This window comes from Bos taurus, chromosome 26, assembly GCF_002263795.3.
Source record: "Bos taurus isolate L1 Dominette 01449 registration number 42190680 breed Hereford chromosome 26, ARS-UCD2.0, whole genome shotgun sequence".
In the NCBI taxonomy this organism is placed as follows: domain Eukaryota; kingdom Metazoa; phylum Chordata; class Mammalia; order Artiodactyla; family Bovidae; genus Bos; species Bos taurus.
The window spans coordinates 1375526-1401774 of NC_037353.1; the positions used below are offsets into that span (position 1 = coordinate 1375526).

At 38.9% G+C, this 26249-nt stretch overlaps 1 long non-coding RNA gene across 1 annotated transcript; it reads left to right on the forward strand.

The window, feature by feature from the left end:
* On the forward strand, positions 1-24134 carry LOC132343996 (uncharacterized). The gene is made up of 3 exons (XR_009493059.1): positions 1-181; positions 10256-10389; positions 23925-24134. It is a non-coding gene; the product is annotated as an uncharacterized lncRNA (long non-coding RNA).
* Positions 24135-26249: the final 2115 nt, after the last annotated feature.

The following is a 26249-nucleotide window of genomic DNA, read 5'->3' on the forward strand; positions in this document are numbered from 1 at the left end:
ATGGCACATTCCCACTGTATTATCCTTCCATTAATGCAAAATTTAATGAGAAATTATAAGAAAACATCAGACAAACACACTTAAATTGAGGGACATTCTACAAAGTCCAGTGCTCTTCAGAAGTGTAAAGGATATGAAAGGCTGAAAGAATGTCATGAGTTAGAAGAAATTAAGGAGACAGGTAAATGTGGTGGCATCTTGGAACAAGGGAAAGGATGTTAATGGAGAAGTGGTAAAAATTGGAATAAATTCTGTACTTTGGTTAGGAGTACTGTACAAAGGTTAATTTCTTGGTTTTGATAATTGTATTATGGTTTTGTAATTCTTCTCTATATCTGAAACTCTCTTTCTCTCTCCCTATATTATGTATATGTGTGTGTATGAGATACAAATATATTTATATAGGTATCTCCACATACCCATAGACACAGGGTCCCTATAACCAGGCTGATAAGAAGTGAGCATAATTGAATCCAGAGGGAAAGAGGAGAGGTTTCCAATGGTAGTTGTTAGTAGCTGATGGCAGCTAACATTTTGAAGCTCTTTACTATATGCCAGACACTTGTAATTACTTCATTTAGCCCACATAACAACACTGTGAGGTAAACATCTTTATTTGTCTGCTCTAACAATGGGTAACTAAGGAGAAGCAATTTTAAATTAGTTGTCTAAGATCACATAATTGTATTCAGATTCACTTCATATGATTCTGGAGTCAAATACTTAACTGCCAACACTAGTCACCTGAATTCACAGCGATTTGGTAGAAATACACAGACTTCCTTTTTCTAGAGTTCATAGAGACATCTTGGTCTGTGCATTCTTTCAGAGTTCACATTTCAGTAGATTATCCCTTCCAGCTCCTTTGGTTCCTGTTAACTACTATACCAATTCATAGCTTATATGTTGCATTAAAAGATGCTGAAATTTTTCATGAGATTTCATTAATTGTATTTGTTCAGTACAATAATTATCTTCCTATAATATTAGTGTAATCAGGTACAGACTCTACAATACTAGAATCAGCATGGCAAATCCTAGAAGACTTCTAAAATGCAAGACATTATAAAACAAAACATTGTAAACACTGCTAAAATTAACCTCTAAAGAATAGTTCTTGTTCAGCTGCCTTCTTCATGTACAATGAAATATAGAAGATATAACATTTCTGAAGTAAGTGCTCATTTTTATCTTCACAAGGCATAATTTTCCTTAAATAGCTTAGTTAAAATAGTATATTCCAATGTAAGTCTATTTGGGATCCTTTTCTGCATCTGCTCTTACAAGCTAATGTGGGCCAATACGTCTGTTTTTGCTTTGGGCCCTTATTACCAAACCTTAGTATTTGAGTGAATATTTGCTCAGAGTACTGATTTTAGTATTGATTATTTTACAATTGATTTCCCTTGAAGCTTTTGCTTCCCTGCATTAAATATGTCCCCTGGCACTCTTAACTCAAGATATTAATTTTAATCATTAAATATACTCAAATATAAATGGAATACCCAAGCTTTGCAAAATGTTTGTTCAACTTCTTGGAATAGATTTTTCTTTTCACTCTATTTATTATTTGGGCATTGGTAAATATCTTTAGTTTTTCTTGGCTTTGGTATGAAAAAAAAAACTGCTCGTTTGATAAAAAAGTGACTAATATCTGTTTTATTTCTCATACTACACTGGTAATCTGACCTCTGTCTAAATATTTCAGAACATACAATTTTGCTATTTAACTTGTCATACCTGTTGTTTATTTTATTTACTCTAGCATGGTCAGGAGCAGCAATAGCAAGTAAAATTCATCTATAGAAAGAGGGTTTGCTATTCGGGAGTGACAGTCTCATCCCAGTTCAAGTGACAGGAGTGGCAAGATCCACTGTGATGTGTATCATGATTGGGAGGCCAAAATGGCAACTTGCATGTATTAGCCATCTATGGAAGTGTCTAGAATGTTTATATTTTCATATTTAAAATCTCACTTCTGCATTATTTAAATAGGACTTAAATGTTATAGTCTAAACATGTCAATTTTGTATTATGAAGTATGAAATTTGAGATTTCTAATAACATTAAAAAATTCCACTGTGCTGGGGGAAATAGTCAAAGAAATGCTGTGTCCATGGTCTGAGTCAGTCTTTGAAGCCTGTTTGCTGCTACTGTTAATAAAGGGGGCCAAATGCAGTTATTATTTGAATGAGGGAAATGTCAGACTGTCAGGCACAGCATAGGGCACCACACAAGCCAAGTCCAGAAAAAGAATGGGGAAAAACTGCCCAAGTGGGCCATACCCTGGATATTCAGTACCAGAATCCAAAAAGGAGTGTCATTTATCTTTTCCTAATGATAATCTTTCTCCACCGGATCTTAGCTGACTCTGTTCTTCTTCTTGATGGAAGGTGATTCATTTATCTCTGTTTTCCTTCTCTCTGAACCTCCCCATCAGTACTGATGTTAGGTTTTCCTACCACAGACACTAGTTATTGTGTTGTTCAGTGAGTGAGGGACAGTGTGAATGTATACAACTGGAACCAAGATAGAACAGGCATCATTAACTCCTCCTCCTGTCTCCTCTGTCCTATTCTCATCCTTTCCTCCCTCCCTCTTTCTTTCCTTCTTTCTCCTTCTTCATAAAAAATGCCAGTGCTATTTTGGTTTGGGGCTTTAAAAGCTGCACATGAAGTTGAGATATACTGATCTATTTAATGCGTTTTATTTTTCATGTGCATAGCCATTATTTAAAGTATTTTGAAGATGAGAGTTATATTATTAGTCAAACATCTACGGTCATTCAAATGTCGGTGTGATGTACCTTCATCACCAGCATCCTCATCAATATTCACTTTCTTTTTCTGACTGCAGGTGTTAAAGCTAGGAGGAAACAGATTCTGTCAGAATTGTGGTGTAATATGAGCAACTTTTACTAGCAGTCCAGTTTTTTAAGGCCAGGTGGTTCAACCCCTGGGTTAGGAAGATCCACTGGAGAAGGGATAGGATACCCACTCCAGTATTTTTGGGCTTCCCTTGTGGCTCAGCTGGTAAAGAATCCACCTGCAATACTGGAGACCCGGGTGGGGAAGATCCCCTGCAGAAGGGAAAGGCTACCCACTCCAGTGTTCTGGTCTGGAGAATTCCAAGGACTCTATAGTCACGGTGTCACAGAGTTGGACACGACTGAACGAACGGCTTTCACTTTTCACTGGTATTTTATTAGGGATATATGCTCTCTGTTTTGTTCTGTAAAAAGGTAAACTCAAGGAATGGAAATGGGAACCATTTTTTTCTTCTTTTATTTATCTCGTCTGAGTCATTTCATTGAGAGATTGCAGAAACCTAAAAGGTCAGTTACTTCACTTCCTCCCAATGCAGTATTGAAGTGCTCACTAGTACTTGTGTTTTTGATCCAGTTGATATTATAGATTTTCAGGAAGTGTAGTATTTCTGCTTCTTTGAGAAAAATGTTGTATATTTAGTGTCTGAATCTGGACTTAATCTTTGAATTTTTCTCTCTAGGATTTGACAGTTTCATTACCAGCATATATTTATAAAACTTATATGTGTGTCCAGATTTGTGAGCATAGAAAAGAAGTACAAGATACAGACTCAAAGCAGACACAATGTGCATCATTAATGACAATTCACAATTATAAAAAATGAGATTTATAAAATAACACTTCCATATAAGAATAGGTGGACCCAGGATTCAAACATATGTTCACTGGCTTGTGGTTCTATATTCTTCTGTTATAATGTTGTCTCTTAGGAGGGAGATAACTGTTAAGACAAAAACCTTAATGTTACCTTAATTATAACTTTCATTCTGTTAACCCTGTGCCACTCTTGCAGAATCTATGTCTAGAGACCTTGGCTTGTTTAGGGTCAGTAAAACTATGAGCTGACTAGAATGATAGTTTTTCAAATACAATGATGATGATTTGATCTTTTTTGGTTATGATGTGGTTTTTTGCAACATTTATTCAATATGTGGCCAGATCAACAAATACTTAAAACTATTGAGAACTATTCTAATTTATGATTTTTAATTAATGATTTTCAGGATGAGATAAATCTAGAAAAATTTTACTCTTAAGGTTTAAATGAGTAGCAGCTGAAATTCTTCTTTATTGAATTTGTTTTTTATATTTATAAGGTGATATTGGCAGGATAGATCCTTATTAAATAAATATTGGTTTCAGAAATGGATAACACCTAAAATAATTTTGTGAAATAAAAATATTAAAAGGGTTTTTGATTAATGGGCACTAGGTTGAAATGGAAAGTGGAGGCGGGTCTCTAATGCTTGGATTTCCCAAGTTTGGACAGGAGGTGTACTGGGCCTGTGAACACGAGGGAACGAGTTTAGAAAAATGCAGAACTATATCTCATCTTTATGGATTAATCTAAACAAAATAATCTTGGGAAGCATATACTTTTTCTAATATTTGAAGACAGATCTTAAATAAAACAAGAACAGTGGATATATAGTATATAAAGAGTTACTTTTAAAAGAAATAATGCTTTTGGGGTGGATTGTAGAAAATAAATTTTGAAACTGCATAAATAAATCTCATACTTTTAAATTCGCAAATCTAATTTATGGTATTAGAAGTCAAGACAGTGATTACTCTTAAGGATGCGGTGACTGAAAAGACAAGAGGGAGACTTTTGATGCTGTCATGCTTTGTTCTTGGTCTGAATGCTATATTCACTTTGTGAAAATAATGATTTGTACATATTTGAGTACTTTTCTGCATATATGTTATACATCTCAATAAAAATTTTTATGTAAGTAAGCAAAAGTTAATATTCTTAGAAATGTATTTTGTTTTCCAACTAAAATTCCCAATTTTTCCCAGATTTAATGGATGCATTCATAATACATTAAAAGGAGCATAGATTTTGTTTTATTTGAATCTGGTAGGTGATCTAAACTTTTTTTTTTAATTTTATTTTAGTTTTAAACTTTACAGTATTGTGTTAGCTTTGCCAAATATCGAAATGAATCCGCCACAGGTATACATGTGTTCCCCATCCTGAACCCTCCTCCCTCCTCCCTCCCCATACCATCCCTCTGGGTTAAGAATGTTATTATATAGATTAGTACTCTGTTAGAAATTGCCTAATAGAGAATGAGAATCATATTATCTGAGTTCTTGTCCTATTTTTACTATAATATTAAATTACTATGAGCATCCATTTGCCTGTTGATTAGATGAGGATGGTAAATCTTGTCCTGCAACAAAGAGGATATTTTATGAAGCTCAACTGAGATACTGCAGTGAAAAATACTTCATAAACTAAAGGGAAACAAATGCAAAATGTTTTTATCAATCTGAAGTCAAAAATGAAGTCAGCAGTACTTTACATTTGTAAAAAATATGGATTTATGTTAGACTATTTTAAACTTTTATTGTTAGTGTCTTCTGTTATAAAAATATGCAATGCACCACATTTCTGTGGGTTCATATAATGTGTGAGACCTAGCTCTTGCTAATTTTGCACTTTTGGTGCTCTCCTACTTTATGATTCTGTGGTATTGGAAGATTAAGCTGACTGATGGAGGGGAAAAAAAAAAAGCGAAACACTGAGCATCTTTCCTTTTTTTAACTTTGTTGTTCTATTTATAGTCTCTACTTCCTGTGTGTATATTAAATAATACTATAATGAGTTGTGAGGCTTTTAAATAAATTGATGACTCATTCAACTTTGCCAAAGGGCCTGAATATTTTCTCTCACCCATGATATTACATTGGTGTCTTATGCTATTTTATCAACCTGTTCAAACTTCGTTGTTGACCTAATGAAGGAATGTTAATCCCTTTCCTCTTATTGCCATTTGGTAGAGGCATGCTTTGCTCAAACATAATATATTCCTTACTGAAGAATTTTATTCTAAATAAAGATGAAAACTTGTACGGAGGAAATAACAAATAAGCACAAAATCAAGGAATTTTGAAAAATATTTTGGAAAGACTAAGCAAATTTTATGCACTGGAAGTCAGTCTAATTTAGTTTTAGGCAAAAATGACTCTCTCTCTACCTCTTTCCCTAATGCATGGTCTAATTCTCTCCCATTTTTTAGAGCACCTAATATAGAAAGCTAAACCAAACCTTCTCTTCCTTTCCTTGCTCTATAAATTGCCTATTTTCTAACAACTAACAAAATGTCTGATGACATAGCTAAACTATGCTAAGATACAAAATGGGACATTGTGCCATGCCAAGCCAACAAAATGTACTTAGTAAAGTGTCTGCAATAGTGGGATAAGAATAATCAGAAACAAAATTACATAGTCCAAAAGAATTGTTTAATCTAGTTTAATCAGAGAAGAAGGCTCAGGGTAGAGTAGTTTATGGAAGTTTACCTTTTAATCTTGAAGGTAGTTTTAACTGACAGATATATGAAGTAAAATTTTAAAAGTTTATTTATTTAGTGGAAAATGTTTTTAGTTTACACTGTTTTGAGGAAACAGTGTAACAGTTAAGTAGTGTTAGGATACTAAAAGGGAACTAGTTCCACACTAGAAGGCAGTCAGTCCTAAAGCTAGGGATAATGGTGGATATCAGGAGTTTCAGGTGTGCTGCACAGTAATTCAATGTATTTATAGATTTACATATAAAGTTGTTATAAAACACTGGATATGTTCTCTGTGCTATATGTTGAATCCTTGTAACGTATCTGGTTTATATTGAGTAGCTTATCAGTTCAGTTCAGTTCAGTCAGTCCAGTCACTCAGACGTGTCTGACTCATTGCGACCCCATGAATTGCAGCACGCAAGGCATCCATGTCCATCACCAACTCCTGGAGTTCACTCAAACTCATGTCCATCAAGTAGGTGATACCATCCAGCCATCTCATCCTCTGCCGTCCCCTTCTCCTCTTGACCCCAATACCTACCAGCATCAGGGTGTTTTCTAATGAGTCAACACTTTGCATGAAGGGGCCAAAGTATTGGAGTTTCAGCTTTAGCATCAGTCTTTCCAAAGAACACCCAGGACTGATCTCCTTTAGAATGGACTGGTTGGATTTCCCTGCCATCCAAGGGACTCTCAAGAGTCTTCTTGAACACCACAGTTCAAAAGCAGCAATTCTTTGGTGCTCAGCTTTCTTCACAGTCCAACACTTACATCCATATATGACCACTGGAAAAACCATAGCCTTGACTAGAAGGACCTTTGTTGACAAAGTAATGTCTCTGCTTTTGAATATGGTGTCTAGGTTGGTCATAACTTTCCATCCAAGGAGTAAGTGTCTTTTAATTTCATGGCTGCACTTACCATCTGCAGTGATTTTGGAGCCCCCAAAAAACAAAGTGTGATACTGTTTCCACATCTATTTCCCAAGAATTGATGGGACCAGATGCCATGATCTTAGTTTTCTGAATGTTGAGATTTAAGCCAACTTTTTCCACTCTCCTCTTTCACTTTCATCAAGAGGCTTTTTAGTTCCTCTTCACTTTCTGTCATAAGGGTGGTTTCATCTGCATATCTGAGGTTATTGATATTTCTCCCAGCAATCTTGATTCCAGCTTGTGATTCCTCCAGCCCAGCGTTTCTCATGATGTACTCTGCATAGAAGTTAAATAAGCAGGATGACAATATACAGCCTTGACGTCCTCCTTTTCCTATTTGGAACCAGTCTGTTGTTCCACGTCCAGTTCTAACTGTTGCTTCCTGACCTGCACGTAGGTTTCTCAAGAGGTAGGTCAGGTGGTCTGGTATTCCCATCTCTTTCAGAATTTTCCACAGTCTATTGTGATCCACACAGTCAAAGGCTTTGGCATAGTCAATAAAGCAGAAATAGATGTTTTTCTGGAATTTCCTTGCTTTTTCCATGATCCCGCAGATGTTGGCAATTTGATCTCTGGTTCCTCTGCCTTTTCTAAAACCAGCTTGAACATCAGGAAGTTCACAGTTCACGTATTGCTGAAGCCTGGCTTGGAGAATTTTGAACATTACTGTACTAGCCTGTGAGATGAGTGCAATTGTGCGGTAGTTTGAGCATTCTTTGGCATTGCCTTTCTTTGGGATTGGAATGAAAACTGACCTTTTCCAGTCCTGTGGCCACTGCTGAATTTTCCACATTTGCTGGCATATTGAGTGCAGCACTTTCATAGCATCATCTTTCAGAATTTGAACTAGCTCAACTGGGGGGACGCCTGGGGCGGTGCGCGCAGGAGGAAGCGCGGCCGGCCGCGGCCTGGGAACAGCCCAGACGCCCGAGTCGGGAACGCCGGCCGCGTCTCTATCTGCCAGGTGCCCGGGGTTGGAGGCGCAGTCCTGGGCCGTGGCCGTCGCGCGCCGGCCGGCTTTTCCTCCCGCTCACCCCGTCCGCCCGGCCTCTCAGCGCCCGGGGCCCGTATTAAAAAAAAAAAAAAAATGAACTAGCTCAACTGGAATTCCATCACCTCCACTAGCTTTGTTCATAGTGATGCTTTCTACGGCCCACTTGACTTCACATTCCAGGATGTCTGGCTCTAGGTGAATGATCGCACCATTGTGATTATCTTGGTCGTGAAGATCTTTTTTGTATAATTCTTCTGTGTATTCTTGCCACCTCTCTTCTTAATATCTTCTGCTTCTGTTAGATCCATACCATTCTGTCCTTTATCGAACTCATCTTTGCATGAAATGTTCCCTTGGTATCTGTAATTTTCTTGAAGAGATCTCTAGTCTTTCCCATTCTGTTGTTTTCCTCTATTTCTTTGCATTGATCACCGAGGAAGGCTTTCTTATCTCTCCTTGCTATTCTTTGGAACTCTGAATTCAGATGCTTATATCTTTCCTTTTCTCCTTTGCTTTTCACTTCTCTTCTTTTCACAGCTTTTTGTAAGGCCTCCCCAGACAGTCATTTTGCTTTTTTGCATTTCTTTTCCATGGAGATGGTCTTGATCCCTGTCTCCTGTACAATGTCACGAACCTCAGTCCATAGTTCATCAGGCACTCTATCTATCAGATCTAGTCCCTTAAATCTATGTCTCACATCGACTGTATAGTCATAAGGGATTTGATTTAGGTCATACCTGAATGGTCTAGTGGTTTCCTCCACTTTCTTCAATTTAAGTTTGAATTTGGTAATAAGGAGTTCATGATCTGAGCCATAGTCAGCCCCCAGTCTTGTTTTTGCTGACTGCCTAGAGCTTCTCTATCTTTGGCTTCAAAGAATGTAATCATCCGATTTTGGTGTTGACCATCTGGTGATATCCATGTGTAGAGCCTTCTCTTGTGTTGTTGGAAGAGGGTGTTTGCTATGACCAGTGCATTCTCCTGGCAAGTCTGTTAGCCTTTGCCCTTCTTCATTCCATATTCCAAGGCCAAATTGGCTTGTTACCCAAGGTGTTGCTTGACTTCCTACTTTTGCATTTTAGTTTCCTATAATGAAAAGGACATCTTTTTGGGGTTTTAGTTCTGAAAGGTCTTGTAAGTCTTCATAGAACCATTCAACTTCAGCTTTTTCAGCATTACTGGTTGGGGCATAGACTTGGATTACTGTGATTTTATTGAATGATTTGCCTTGGAAATGAACAGAGATCATTCTGTCACTTTTGAGATTGTATCCAAGTACTGCATTTCGGACTCTTTTGTTGACCATGATGGCTATTCCATTTCTTCTAAGGGATTCCTGACCACAGTAATAGATATAATGGTCATCTGAGTTTAATTCACCCATTCCAGTCCATTTTAGTTTGCTGATTCCTAGAATGTTGACGTTCACTCTTGCCATCTCCTGTTTGACCACTTCCAATTTGCCTTAATTCATGGACCTGACATTCCAGGTTCATATGCAATATTGCTCTTTACAGCATCAGACCTTGCTTCTATCACCAGTTATATCCACAACTGGGTATTGTTTTTGCTTCGGCTCCATCCCTTCATTCTTTCTGGAGTTATTTCTCCACTGATCCCCAGTAGCATATTGGGCATCTACCGACCCGAGGAGTTCCCCTTTCAGTATCCTATCATTTTGCCTTTTCATACTGTTTGTGGGGTTCTCAAGCCAAGAATACTGAAGTGGTTTGCCATTCCCTTCTCCAGTGGACCACATTCTGTCAGACCTTTCTACCATGACCCTCCCATCTTGGGTGGCCCCACATGGCATGGCTTAGTTTCACTGAATTAGACAAGGCTATGGTCCGTGTGATCAGACTGACTAGTTTTCTGTGATTATGGTTTCAGTGTGTCTGCACTCTGATGCCCTCTTGCAACACCTACCATCTTACTTGGGTTTCTCTTACCTAATCGTGGGGTATCTTTTCACAGCTGCTCCAACAAAGCGCAGCCGCTGCTCCTTACCTTGGACGAGGGATATCTCCTCATGGCCTCCCCTCCTGATCTTGAACATGGAGTATCTCCTCTCGGCCCTCCTGTGCCTGCGCAGCCACCACTCCTTGGATGTGAGTAGCTTATAACTTTATTAAATAATACCCTGCCATAACTATTGGACTTCCCTTGTGGCTCAGCTGGTAAAGAATCTGCCTGCAATGTGGGTGATCTGAGTTGAGAAGGTCTTCTGAAGAAGGGAAAGGCTGCCCACTCCAGTGTTCTGGCCTGGAGAATTCCATGGACTGTACAGTCCTTGGGGTCACAAAGAGGTGGACACGACTGAGTGACTTTCACTTTAGGATTTCACTTTCCTAACTATTAGGGGAAACTTTCAAACACTTGTGGAATAATGTAAATATACTATATGGCATAAGACCTCATATAGAGTATATATTTAATGTATATCTGTGAAATGAATGAGTGAAATAAGATGTCATTTGCAATTTGGGGTCTACAATGCATCACTGTAGATATCCAATGATTTAAAAAAATAAGGCTAATTATTAGACTTATTTGTGTAACTATTAAAAGTATAGAGATACAGATTATTTAGTACCATACTCATAGTACTAATTCAGGAAGTCAGAGTTGGGCCCTAGTGTGATTCCATTGGTTTAGAAGATTTTATTTCATTGAATGATTGATTTAGCTACTTTCTTCCCATTTCCATTATAAGAACTAGTGTCAAATTCTGGTGATATGCCCATCAGAACCATATTTCAAACTGTCCTTTGCTGCTGCTACTGCTGCTAAAGTCACTTCAGTTGTGTCCAACACTGTGTGACCCCATAGACGGCAGCCCACCATGCTCCCCCATCCCTGGGCTTCTCCAGGCAAGAACACTGGAGTGGGTTGCCATTTCCTTTTCCAATGCATGGAAGTGAAAAGTGAAAGTGAAGTCACCCAGTAGTGTCCGACTCTTTGCCAACCCATGGACTGCAGTCTACCAGGCTCCTCTGTCCATGGAATTTTCCAGGCAAGAGTACTGGAGTAGGGTGCCATTGCCTTCTCTGAAATGGTCCTTTATTAGGTAGTTATTTTGTTTCCACTTTAGCCACTCCTTTGATGATTTAAGAGTTGATTCAAATATATGCTAAAGGATCTGTGAATAGTAAATTGAAATTTCTCTTAAGAGGCTTCCTTTTGAAATGTGAGGGAGGGTATGGTTTGCCCACCAATTTGACAGGAAATAAAAGTAATGAAGGGTTTCCCTGGTAGATCAGATGGTAAAGAATCTGCCTGCAATGGAGGAAACCGAGGTTTGATCCCTGGGTCAACAAGATACCCCGAAGAAGGGAATGGCAACCAACTCCAGTATTCTTGCCTGGAGATCCCCATGGACAGAGGAGCCTTGGTGGGCTATAGGCAATAGGATCACAAAAAGTCAGATGTGACTGAGCAATTGACACTTCAAAGGTAATGAATACAGCCATATTTTATTGTATTTAACATGAACTGAACTTGGGATGTCTGGATTAAAAGGTGTTGGGAATTGAGTATTATGAAGACCTAAGAATGAACAAGGAGATCAAAGCAGTCAATCTTAAAGGAAATCAACCTGAATATTCATTGAAAGGACTGATGCTGAAACTGAAGCTCCAATATTTTGGCTACCTAATATAAAGCTAACTCATTAGATGCTGGGAAAGCTTAAAGGCAGGAGGAGAAGGGGATGACAGAGGATGAGATGGTTGGCTGGCATCACTGACTCTATGGACATGAGTTTGAGCAAACTCTGGGAGATGGGAAGGACAGGGAAGTCTAGCATGCTGCAGTCCATGGTGTGGCAGAGTTGGACGTGAATGAGTGACTTAACAACAACAAGAATGAACAAACCAAAAGAAGCAAGATTTAAAGAGCGATCATCAGACTGGTTAATACTATCCCTAATAGAGAAATTTAGTGATAATTATTATACTACTTCAGAAATGAGGGAACTGAATCCTAGAGCAGTTGTGTGTTTTATTACTTTCTCTCTTCGATCACACAGTTAGTGCATGGTAGTGGTGAAATTCAGAGAGCAATTAACCCATTTTCTTTACCACTGACTATCTCCCCTGCTTATGATAATACTTTTTGCTTAATATAATGCTTTTACATTTTTAAAATACAGTGCTGGCAGTGATGATGTAAAATTTTAAAATATTTATTGAAGGCATAATGAGAATTTAGAAAATATTAAGATAGTGCTAAAGTAAACTTTGAAAATGCTAACATGGTGACTCATACCAGAAATGAACACGTGTCAAATTTTTATTTAAGTAGTAAGAACTCAATAAAATGTAGAAGTTGATTCCAAGAGCATTTGAGGAACTGGCTATTTAAAGGAATAAGTTAAAAAGAGTATTTTAGAGAAGAATTCCTGCTGGTTTAATTGGTAAAGAGTCTGCCTGCATTGCAGGCAGCCTTTGACTATGTGGATCACAATAAACTGTGGAAAATTCTTCAAGAGATGGGAATACCAGACCACTTGACCTGCCTCTTGAGAAACCTATATGCAGATCAGGAAGCAACAGTTAGAACTGGACATGGAACAACAGACGGGTTCCAAATAGGAAAAGGAGGACGTCAAGGCTGTATATTGTCATCCTGCTTATTTAACTTATATGCAGAGTACATCATGAGAAACGCTGGGCTGGAAGAAGCACAAGCTGGAATCAAGATTGCTGGAAGAAATATCAGTAACCTCAGATATGCAGATGACACCACCCTTATGGCAAAAAGTGAAAAGGAACTAAAAAGCCTCTTGATGAAACTGAAAGAGGAGAGTAAAAATGTTGGCTTAAAGCTCAACATTCAGAAAACTAAGATCATGGTATCTCGTCCCAACACTTCAGGGCAAATAGATGGGGAAACAGTGGAAACAGTGTCAGAATTTATTTTTTTGTGCTCCAAAATCACTGCAGATGGTAAGTGCAGCCATGAAATTAAAAGACGCTTACTCCTTGGAAGGAAAGTCATGACCAACCTAGACACCATATTTAAAAGCAGAGACATTACTTTGCCAACAAAGGTCCTTCTAGTCAAGGCTATGGTTTTTCCAGTGGTCATATATGGATGTGAGAGTTGGACTGTGAAGAAAGCTGAGCATCAAAGAATTGCTGCTTTTGAACTGTGGTGTTGAAGAAGATTCTTAAAAGTCCCTTGGACTGCAAGGAGATCTAACCAGTCCATTCTAAAGGAGATCAGTTCTCGGTGATCTTTGGAAGGAATGATGCTAAAGCTGAAACTCCAGTACTTTGGCTACCTCATGCGAAGAGTTGACTCATTGGAAAAGACTCTGATGCTGGGAAGGATTGGGGGCCAGAGGAGAAAGGGAGGACAGAGGATGAGATGGCTGGATGGCATCACTGACTTGATGGACGTGAGTTTGAGTGAACTCCGGGAGTTGGTGATAGACAAGAAGGCCTGGTGTGCTGCAATTCATGGGGTTGCAAAGAGTCGGACACGACTGAGCGACTGAACTGAACTGAACTGCCTGCATTGCAGGAGCCCTGGGTTTGATGCCTGGGTCTGGAAGGCCCCCTGGAGAATGGAATGGCAACCCACTCCAATATTCTTGCCTGGAGAATTCCGTGGACAGAGGAGCCTAGTGAGCTACAGTTGATCGGGTTACAAAGAGTCAGACACTACTGAGTGACAGTCACTATTCACTACCCAAGATGGCAAAGTAAAAGAACACAGAATTTATCTCTCCCCATGAACATATCAAAAATACATGTACATGTGGAGCAATTCTCACTGATAACTAACTGGAGGGTGGCAGAAAGACTCCTATACAATCAAGACTCTAAGAAAGATCCGCCTGGAATCAGAAAGGAAGAAAAGTAATCAGGTCAGGGCTTGTGCCCCTGGGAGTGACTCAGAGGAAAAGGGAGATTAAAGCCATGATTGTGGGAGGAGAGCATAAGGCAGAGACTTCCATGAGGAATGAACAGTTCAAGCTTCCTATTGACCCTGGAATTCAACAAAGGGAAGACAAGCCACCTTGGCTGGTTGGAGGGCCAGCAGGAGTAGGAAGAGGGTTATGGGAAGCCCAGACCCCGCTTGTGAGGAGTGCAGAAATGCCTGTTTGCTGCTGAATGCATAAGAACTAGTGTTAATCACTCAGTTGGTTCCCTGGTGCCTCAGATGGTAAAGAATCTGCTGAATGCTTACTTCCTCCCAGAGACGAGAGGAGAGGAAATTGAAATAGAAACTCCCCATGCCACGCTGTGTTTTAGTGGGGCATTTCAAACCATTCTATAAGGAAGATCAGGAGAACTGGTGTTTATGTATTGGAGATAAGTAAAATAAGGTTGCCTAGCAACCTGCAGAGGCAGAAAATCCTAGTATCCTGGTTGCTAACTTTAATTTCTTTCCACTTGGCTACAGGGATTAATCCAGTCTCTTTTTTCCCTTCTACTTGTCCCTGTCTTGAATATCTTAATTTAAAATGACATCATTAATATTAGTATTTCTTAAGTATTTTATATATTAAATTGTTCATTAAAGAGATTAGGACACAGTGATACAAAATATTCTTTTTTAAATCCAGATTTTTTTTTTGTATTTGGCCATTTAAATTACATTATTTTCTCTATTAGTGACTTCACATTTTTAATTAAATGCATTAATTCCTGAGTAGAGATTTAAATGGCCATTAATTCTTAGGATATCTTTTCAGCCTATTTAGTGTGATGTATGTCTCTGAGTCTCTAAGAGAAAAAAAAAAATCATTGCCTGATTTCCTACAATGTTTAAAATCACATTTATACACATTTAATACATATAATATCCATAAATCAACTTTAAATATTTTACACTGAAGGGGAAATATTTTGCAATGTTCAGCATGAGATTTCTGAGAATTTAATGCCATTTCAGAAGATGTTTTCCGGAGACTTTCTTCCCATTTTTGTTGTAGTTCAGTTGTGTCCAACTCCTTGCCACTCCATGCACTGCAGCACAGCAGGCTTTCCTGTCCTTCACTATTTCCCAGTGTTCACTCAAACTCATGTCCATTGAGTTGGTGATGCCATCCAACCATCTTATCCTCTGCCGCCTCCTTCTTCTTTTGCCTTCAATCTTTCCCAGGATCAAGGTCTTTTCCAATGAGTCAGCTCTTTATAGCAGGTGGCCAAAGTATTGGAGCTTCAGTTTCAACATGAGTCCTTCCAATTAATATTCAGGGTTGATTTCTTTTAGGATTGGCTCGTTTGGTCTCCTTGTAATCCAAGGAACTCTTAAGAGTCTTCTCCAGCACCAATTGAAAGCATCAATTCTTTGGCACTCAGCCTTTTTTGTGGTCCAACTCTCACATCTGTATATGACTACTGGAAAAAACCATAGCTTTGACTATATGGACCTTTGTCAGTTAAGTGATTTCTCTGCTTTTTTTGATACGTTGTCTCGGTTTATAATAACCTTCCTTCTAAGGAACAAGTGTCTTAATTTTGTGGCTACAGTCATTGTCCACAGTGATTTTGGAGCCCAAGAAAATAAAATTTGTCACTGCTTTCACTTTTTCCCCTTCTATTTGCCTTGAAGTGATGGAACCAGATGCCATGATCTTAGTTTTTGAATGTTTAGTTTTAAGCTAGCTTTTTCACTCTCTCTTTCACTCTCATCAGGAGTCTCTTTAGTTCTCTTTGCATTCTGCCATTAGCATAGTATCAACTGCATATCTGAGGTTGTCAGTATTTCTCCCAGTAGTTTTGTGTCCCTTTTGTGATTCATCTGGTCCTGCCTTTAGCATGATGTACTAAAACAGGGTGACAATATACAGCCTTGACATACTACTTTCCCAATTTTGAACCAGTCCATTTTTCTATGTCTTGTTCTAACTGTTGTTTCTTGACCTGCACAGGTTTCTCGGGAGACAGGTAAGACCGTCTCGTATTTCCTTCTCTTTAAGAATTGTCCATAGTTTGTTGTGATCCACACAGTTAAAGGCCTTTGCGTAGTCAATGAATCAGAAGTAGGTGCTTTTTTGAATTCCCTTACTTTCTCTATCATCCAACGAATGTTAGCAGTTTGGTCTTTCGTGCCTCTGCCTTTTCTAAATCCATCTTGTACATCTGGAAGTTCTCAGTTTGAGTACTGCGGAAGCCTAGCTCGATGATTTTGAGCATTACCTTGCTAGAATGTGAAATGAGTGCAATTGTACAGTAGTTTGAACATTTTTTGGCATTGCCCTTTGATAAGATTGGAATGACAACTGACCTTTTCCAGTCCTGTGGCCACTGCTAATCCCACTTCTCTGAAAAGTAATGTTTGTAAATAAGGTCATTACTTTTCAATTCCTAACAAAAGGAAAATCTATAGGAACTGAAATTAAGGCACCCTTTAACAGGGAGTTAAGATAAAGCTGCACTTGAGTCATGAAGCTTCATGAAAACTATTTCAGAACAGTCATTGCTTCATCTAAATACAATGAGAAACAAGGAATCCAAATGCAAATAGATTCCTAAGAATAGCTAATAATTTTTTTCTGTAGCCAAATGGACATTTTAGTAAGTTTATTTTTCAAATTTTTACTTCTAGATATGTTGTCAGTAATTTTGCACTATGAGTTATGTAGATTATAATTTACTTGCATATCAGTTCAGTTCAGTTGCTCAGTCATGTTCTACTCTTCGCAACCCCAAGAATTGCAGCACGCCAGGCCTCCCTGTCCATCACAAACTCCTGGAGTTCATTCAAACTCATGTCCATCAAGTCGGTGATGCCATCCAGACATAACAAACTCTGTTGTCCCCTTATCCTCCTGCCCCCAATCCCTCCCAGCATTAGAGTCTTTTCCAATGAGTCAGCTCTTCGCATGAGGTGACCAAAGTATTGGAGTTTCAGCTTTAGCATCAGTCCTTCCAAAGAACACCCAGGACTGATCTCTGTTAGATGGACTGGTTGGATCTCCTTAAAGTCCAAGGGACTCTCAAGAATCTTCTCCAACATCACAGTTCAAAAGCACCAGTTCTTCAGTGCTCAGCTTTGTTCACAGTCCAACTCTCACATCCATACATGACCACTGGAAAAACCATAGACTTGACTACAGGGACCTTTGTTGGGAAAATAATGTCTCTGCTTTTCAATATGCTATCTAGGTTGGTCATAACTTTCTTTCCAAGGAGTAAGCATCTTTTAATTTCATGGCTAAACTCACCATCTGCAGTGATTTTGGAGCCTCCGAAAACAATGTCTGACACTGTTTCCATTGTTTCGTCATCTATTTCCCATGAAGTGATGGGGCCAGATGTCATGATCTTCGTTTTCTGAATGTTGAGATTTAAGCCAACTTTTTCACTCTCTTCTTTCACTTTCATCAAGACGCTTTTTAGTTCCTCTTCATTTTCTGCCATAAGGGTGGTTTCATCTGCATATCTGAGGTTATTGATATTTCTCCCAGCAATCTTGATTCCAGCTTGTGCTTTTCCCAGTACAGCATTTGTCATGATGTACTCTGCATATAGTTAAATAAACACGGTGACAATATACAGCCTTGACATACTCCTTTTCCTATTTGGAACCAGTCTGTTGTTCCATGTCCAGTTCTAACTGTTGCTTCCTGACCTTCATATAGGTTTCTCAAGAGGCAGGTCAGGTGGTCTGGTAATCCCATCTCTTTCAGAATTTTCCGCAGTCTATTGTGATCCACACAGTCAAAGGCTTTGGCATAGTCAATAAAGCAGAAATAGATGTTTTTCTGGAACTCTCTTGGTTTTTCCATGATCCCGCAGATGTTGGCAATTTGATCTCTGGTTCCTCTGCCTTTTCTAAAACCAGCTTGGACATCTGGAAATTCATGGTTCACGTATTGCTGAGGCCTGGCTTGGAGAATTTTGAGCATTACTTTACTAGCGTATGAGATGAGTACAATTGTGTGGTAGTTTGAGCATTCTTGGGCATTGCCTTTCTCTGGGATTGGAGTAAAAACTAAATTTTCCAGTCCTATGGCCACTGCTGAGTTTTCCTCATTTGCTGGCATATTGAGTGCAGCACTTTCACAGCATCATCTTCCAGGATTTGAAATAGCTCAATTGGAATTCCATCACCTCCACTTGCTTTGTTCATAGTGATGCTTTCTAAGGCCCACTTGACTTCACATTCCAGGATGTCTGGCTCTAGGTGAGTGATCACACCATCATGATTATCTGGGTCATGAAGATCTTTTTTGTACAGTTCTTTTGTGTATTCTTATCACCTCTCCTTAATATATTCTGCTTCCGTTAGGTCCATACCATTTCTGTCCTTTATCGAGCCCATCTTTGCATGAAATGTTCCCTTGGTATCTCTAATTTTCTTGAAGAGATCTCTAGTCTTTCCCATTCTGTTGTTTTCCTCTATTTCTTTGCACTGATCACTGAAGAAGGCTTTCTTATCTCTCCTTGCTATTCTTTGGAACTCTGAATTCAGATGCTTATATCTTTCCTTTTCTCCTTTGCTTTTTGCTTCTCCTCTTTTCACAGCTATTTGTAAGGCCTCCTCAGACAGCCATTTTGCTTTTTTGCATTTCTTTTCCATGGGGATGACCTTGTTCGAGGTCAGGGGTGGTGGCCGAGAGGAGCTACCCCACGCCCGAGGTCACAGGGCTTGCTGAGAGGAGCTACCACACATCATAGGTCAGGGGAGGCGGCTGTGAGGAGATATCCCTCATCCAAGGTAAGGAGCAGCAGCTGCGCTTTTCTGGAGCAGCCTTGAAGAGATACCCCATGTCCAAGGTAATAGATAACCCACATCCAAGGTAACAGAAACCCAAGTAAGAGAGTAGGTGTTGCAAGAGGGCATCAGTGGGCAAACACACTGAAACCATAATCACAGAAAACTAGTCAATCTGATCACACGGACCACAGCCTTGTCTAACTCGATGAAACTAAGCCATGCCGTGTTGGGCCACCCAAGATGGGAGGGTCATGGTGGAAGGGTCTGACAGAATGTGGCCCACTAGAGAAGGAAATGGCAAACCATTTCAGTGTTCTTGGCTTGAGAACCCCATGAACAGTATGAAAAGGCAAAATGATAGGATACTGAAAGGGGAACTCCTCGGGTTGGTAGATGCCCAATATGCTACTGGGGATCAGTGGAGAAATAACTCCAGAAAGAATGAAGGGATGGAGCCAAAGCAAAAACAATACCCAGTTGTGGATATGGCTGGTGATAGAAGCAAGGTCCGATGCTGTAAAGAGCAATATTGCATACGATCCTGGAATGTCAAGTCCATGAATCAAGGCAAATTGGAAGTGGTCAAACAAGAGATGGCAAGAGTGAATGTCGACATTCTAGGAATCAGCAAACTAAAATGGACTGGAATGGGTGAATTTAACTCAGATGACCATTATATCTACTACTGTGGTCAGGAATCCCTTAGAAGAAATGGAATAGCCATCATGGTCAACAAAAGAGTCCGAAATGCAGTACTTGGATGCAATCTCAAAAGTGACAGAATGATCTCTGTTCATTTCCAAGGCAAACCATTCAGTATCATAGTAATCCAAGTCTATGCCCCAACCAGTAATGCTGAACAAGCTGAAGTTGAATGGTTCTGTGAAGACCTACAAGACCTTTTAGAACTAACACCCAAAAAAGATGTCCTTCTCATTATAGGGGACTGGAATGCAAAAGTAGGAAGTCAAGCAACACCTGGGGTAACAGGCCAATTTGGCCTTGGAGTATGGAATGAAGAAGGGCAAAGGCTAACAGACTTTTGTCAGGAGAACGCACTGGTCAAACACCCTCTTCCAATAACACAAGAGAAGACTCTACACATGGATCTCACCAGATGGTCAACACGGAAATCAGATTGATTATATTGTTTGCAGCCAAAGGTGGAGAAGCTCTATACAGTCAGCAAAAACAAGACTGGGAGCTGACTGTGGCTCAGATCATGAACTCCTTATTGCCAAATTCAGACTTAAATTGAAGAAAGTGGGGGAAACCATTAGATCATTCAGATCAGATCAGATCAGATCAGTCGCTCAGTCGTGTCCGACTCTTTCCGACCCCATGATTCGCAGCACACCAGGCCTCCCTGTCCACACCAACTCCCGGAATTCACTCAGGCTCACGTCCATTGAGTCAGTGATGCCATCCAGCCATCTCATCCTCTGTCATCCCCTTCTCCTCCTGCCCCCAATCCCTCCCAGCATCAGAGTCTTTTCCAATGAGTCAACTCTTAAATCAAATCCCTTGTTACTATACAGTGGAAGTGAGAAATAGATTTAAGGGACTAGATACGATAAACAGAGTGCCTGATGAAGTTGCATTTCAAAGCTATGCTAAATCGGGTAGGAGTAGCTAGCATGACAGAGTTTGATTCCCATAACAGAGTGGTTTGGTTAATCTGTCAGATGGCCCAAAGCACCATTGTACTGATTTAGAGATAGTAATTTATATAGTTTAAACTCTTCTCTATGTGTGCACACTATGTATGTCTGTGCATGCATGTGTTCCTATTACCTTCTGGTATTTGTTTTCTTCCAGATTTACAGATTGGTTTCTAACTGAGGTGAGAAAGGGAAAATGAATGATGTAAATGTTCATTGCCCTCAATACTTTTTATTCTTATTAAACAGTAATTATTCTTTCCTACTTCAAATATACCATCTGCTTAAATCACCTTTCAAAATCCCAATTAAGCTGATAATTACCCATCTAAACAAAATAAATATCTTACCCAAATTTCAAGAGACTGAAGGAAAAAGCGAGTAGTGTGAATATGCTAATTTACACTTTCCTTCATCAGATTTAGAAGCCTTCTTCGTAGGTGTAAGAAATAGTGATAGGTCATATATATGTTTGTAATACATCTAAGAACTAATATGCCCTATATGTTAAAACTCTCATATAGTCTTCATCACATATCAATGAGTAGCTAATTTTATTCTCATCCTATTTTATTGATAAGAAAATAGATGTTTTCAAGTTTTTTTAAGTATCTTTTATGGGGACATCTGGTGCTGTTGGACTGCAAAATAGGCACTGTGGCAAATAGTACTTTCCTAAAATGGCTGAAGTGGCATTTCTAATAGCCTATAACCTGAAAAACCTTGCTCTTCCTCACCAAGAAGTAGACTCTATACTAACTTCCACTCCTTCTAGAACACTTGGTAGGCTTTGATTATTCCATCCGATAAAGTATAACTGACAGAAATAATGCTTTTTTTTTTTTTTTTTTAACACATGAGACTGCTGCTGCTGCTGCTGCTAAGTCGCTTCCATCGTGTCCGACTCTGTGCGATCCCATAGACAGCAGCCCACTAGGCTCCTCTGTCCCTGGGATTATCCAGGCAAGAATACTGGAGTGGGTTGCCATTTCCTTCTCCAATGCATGAAAGTGAAAGTGAAGTCATTCAGTCGAGCCAGACTTTTAGCGACCCCATGGACTGCAGCCTACCAGGTTCCTCTGTCCATGGGATTTTCCAGGCAAGAGTACTGGAGTGGGGTGCCATTGCCTTCTCCGACACCTGAGACTAGATTATACAAAAGACAGTTTCCATTGTCTCATTTTGTGTCAGTACAGTCACCCTAGGAACCCAGCCTCCTTGGAAGAAATTCAGGAGAGATGGCCTAATAGGTGTTCTGGCTGAGAGTCACAGTAAAGGATTCATCTGACAGCCAACATCAACCTCAAGAGCGAGCAGGTTTATGCTGAGTGACCAAGTTTTCAAATGATTCCAGCCTCTTGCCATCAAGTCATCTCCTGTCTTTAAGTCATTTCATAGAAGGCCTCATGTTTCATGGAACAAAGAGAAGCATGCCCAATATATCGTGTTTAATTTTCTAATTTAAAGAACCCATGAAAATGATAAAGGGTTGATTAAGTTTTAGGTCAATTTGTTTGTGTGTGTTAGCTGCTCAATCATAACCAACTCTTTGATATCCCATGGACTGTAGCCCTCCAGGCTCCTCTGTCTGTTGGATTCTCCTGGCAAGAATACTGGCTGCTGCTGCTGCTAAGTCACTTCAGTCATGTCTGACTCTGTGCGACCCCATAGACAGCAGCCCACCAGGCTCCCCCGTCCCTGGGATTCTCCAGGCAAAAATACTGGAGTGGGTTGCCATTTCCTTCTCCAATGAATGAAAGTGAAAAGTGAAAGTGAAGTTGCTCAGTCGTGTCCGACTCTTGGCGACCCCATGGACTGTAGCCTACCAGGCTCCTCTGTCCATGGGATTTTCCAGGCAAGAGTACTGGAGTGGGGTGCCACTGCCTTGTCCAAGAATACCGGAGTGGGTTGCAATTCCCTTATTCAGGGGATCTTCCCAACCGACCCAGGAATCAAGCCAGGGTCTCCTGCATTGCAGGCAAATTCTTTACTGTCTGCACCACCAGGGAAGTCCTAGCAAATGGCTAGGCCATCTAATTTCAAACTAGCATTTTGAAATATGAGAAAATATGACTGTCTCTGTCAAGGAAAGTGAGGCATAAGCTATGTTATAGCTCCAATTTGTAAAGATTAAGAATATTCCTTCAATCATAAAAATTATATAAATACTTATAGGCTGCGTAACTTGCAATGTTTGGGAGTTCTGTCTTCTCCTATAGACATTGTATAACTTCTGATTCCTTCATGACTGGGAAATCGAAGAGAAGAAAGAAAATCAGGACCAAGGGAAAACCATTTAACATAGCTGAATCTTTTTATCATTATTTTTCGACTATCAAAACATCTAGCTAGGCATATTTCCAAACAATGACTCTCTTCTCATTGGAAGGTTTGATGGATTCTTTATAGATTTCCAACCTCCCCCACAAAGTGGAATCTGTTGCATTACATATTTATTTGCATAGATGGCACCATATCCCAGTGATTTCTTATAATCCCTTGAAATTTATTTCTGCCTGTTGGCATACCACAATCTCTCTCTGCTGGAGTCACCTCACCTTGCCACACAGACTTCTCAGACAAATTGGTTCAAGAGGGAATACCACTTGAGTTGTCTATGCTGACCCATTTAAGATGTTATGAATTTTTGTCTAATATCCCTCAAATTTTAGGATGCTTCAAATCTCTCTCTCTTTAACTGACAAAATTAGTATTAGCATTGAGTAGTCTTAGTCTATGTTTGATCTTCTACATGTCAACGGTCACTTAGTTTGAGAATAAGGTGCTGGTCTTCCTTCTTATAGACAAATTCTTTCAAGTGGTTTAAATAAAGCCCCCTTTTCTCTAAATTGGTAAAAAAGTACGCCCTCATCTCATGAGAAACACAGACATACTCAGTCATAAGAGGGAATGGGGCAAATGCCACACATCTTATTTGGCAATGACTGTATTTAAATTCCTGGAATATCTGAAGCTTTTCCTCATTTAGGCTGAGTCAATAATGAGCTAAATGTTGAGATGCTGGTTTTTTGCTGCATCTTAGCAAGTAGTTTATTTAGAGCAGAGGGATACTTTGGAATCTGTACTTTGGACCGTGGTTATTAGTCAAAACCAATAAGCAGGAAAACTCGCATTTTTAATGTATCAGTAATCTTACAGTACATGTTGTTAGCCAGACTTTTCTATACTTTGAACTTCTACAGTGTCAAAATAGAATTTGAATACTTTTTTGTTTATTGTATTCCTCCTCTTGCCCCAAAAAATTAACTTTTTTTTTTTTTTTTTCTTTTTTGTCTTGGAAACAGTTCAACCACTGCTACCTGAAAGAATATGAGGAAAGTAAGGTGTCAGGAGAGCATGAGCTTTCTCCTGGGTGTTGACGGACACCAGATATCTACAGATAACTTATCTACAGATAACTTACAGAAGTAACTGTTGACAAAAATGAAAAAGATAGTTTGGGACAATATTATTGATCGTCTTTAACATAAAACCCTAAATGTCTTTGAAATTTCTATTTGAAAATAATTTCAAACTTAAAGTTACTAGTACAGGAGCATATTTTACTCTTTGTTATTATCTTACTCATTTTGCTTTATTAATTTTGTTCTATTATTATTATCTATCAGTTATACTTTATCTATCATCTATCTGTCTCCAGCTGTGGTAGGCAGAATTCTGAAGATGTTCTCCTTCCAGACCCCAGATTACTGTTTCTTGGTCATTCACTTGAGCATTAATATAGATACTACTATAAGGAGATTTTGCAAGTGTAATTAAACTCCTAAGACAGTTAACCTTAAGATACAGATTTTATCCTGGTGGGTTTTATATAATCATATTTTGGGTCACAAAGAGTCAGACATGACTGAGTGACTGGACTGAACTGAACTGAACTGATGAACCTTTTAAAAGTCAGAAGACAGATGTGATAGAAGATGGGACAGAGTGATTCAAAATGTGAGGACTCCATATGCTGTTGTGGGTTTGAAGATGCACAAAGAAATGGGAGCGGCTTTTAAAGAATCGGAAGTTTTCTAGCATATACCTAGGGAGGAATGAACCTCAGACTTACAACCAGAAGAAACTTAATACACTCTCTCCATATAGTGTTCTTCTTTTTTTGAATCATGAGAAGAAATTATAAATATTAAATCCTTTAGATAATGTTGCTAGGTAGTTCTAAAGAGTAAGATTACTTTCTTAGGTAAGAATATAGTTACCAATTTAAGAAGACTTATCTTTGATACAATAATTTTATCAAATATGTTAGTTATAGTTTAGTTTTTGACCAAATAATGTCCTTGGTAGCAATTTTGTTACTCTAGTGAGAGTCGGACACAACTAATGACTTAGCATCAGCAGCAGCAGCAGCAGTGAGAATCCAGTTTCAGATCAAGTATTACATTTAGTTGTCACATCACTTTTAAGCTAGAGTGTTGGAGTGGGTTGCCATTTCCTTCTCCAATGCATGAAAATGAAAAGTGAAAGTGAAGTCGCTCAGTCATGTCCGACCCTCAGCGACCCCATGGACTGCAGCCTACCAGGCTCCTCCGTCCATGGGATTTTCCAGGCAAGAGTACTGGAGTGGGGTGCCATTGCCTTCTCCGATATTCAAAGGCTTTCCTTTTGCTTTATTAAATTGTTATTTTGAATAATGTAATCACCCTTTAAAATGAAGTACTCCTAATTTTGAATTTGTCCGATACTTCCTTATGATTATATTCATGTTTTACTTTCCTGGCTAGAACGTGATACAACATATAAATGATACTATATACTTTTTAGATTATGACAGCTGAATTTACACAATGTCAATCTGCCCCTCATTGGTGATATTAGTTTGATCATCTGATCAAGGTGTTGCCCTTGACAAAGAGTAGTTACTGATTTTTCCCTTGCAACTAATAAGCCATCTGTCAGGAGACTTTAGAAACATGCAAATATTCTGCTCACTTAGAACATTTGCTACTGAGTTTGGCATCTATTGATGATGCAAATGTGACATAATAGTTACTTTGGTGATAAAGTCATGATTTTCAACTTTAACACTCTTTCCATATTCACCAGTTAGTATTTGTACTGTAAGGAATATCAGTTTCTCTTCTACCCTAATTTACTTTATATCTATTACTAGTAGTACAGATGTATATTTTTCTATCTTTCTCCCTATAGCTTATAATTTATTATGCTTATTATTTTTGGAGAGGAAACTCAAATTGTCTGAGATGTGTTTAGTGGAAGCTTCTTTAAACTGGCTGCCATGTCTATGGGATATGAACCTATCACTTTTTTGGAGAATTTTTTATTTTCTGACATACTAAGATGACCAGATTAATTTTTGTACCCTGACTCAACCTAGAATTAGCCCTTATTCCAAAAATACAATGGAACCTTAAATAGTTTAACTTGAGGGATTACACCCCTGAAATTCTTCTGTAAGAATATTAATCTTTAAATAAAGTTTGAATTAGAGTGCATTGTAGACAAAATGGGAAGACAGATTATAAGACTAGAAAGTATTATTATTTTTTTTTTCTTTTCTGTAGATCTTGGTAAAATATTTCAGTGAATTTTACTTTGGAAGACATGATCAAACTATCTCTTCCTCCTCTCCCTTATTTTATCAA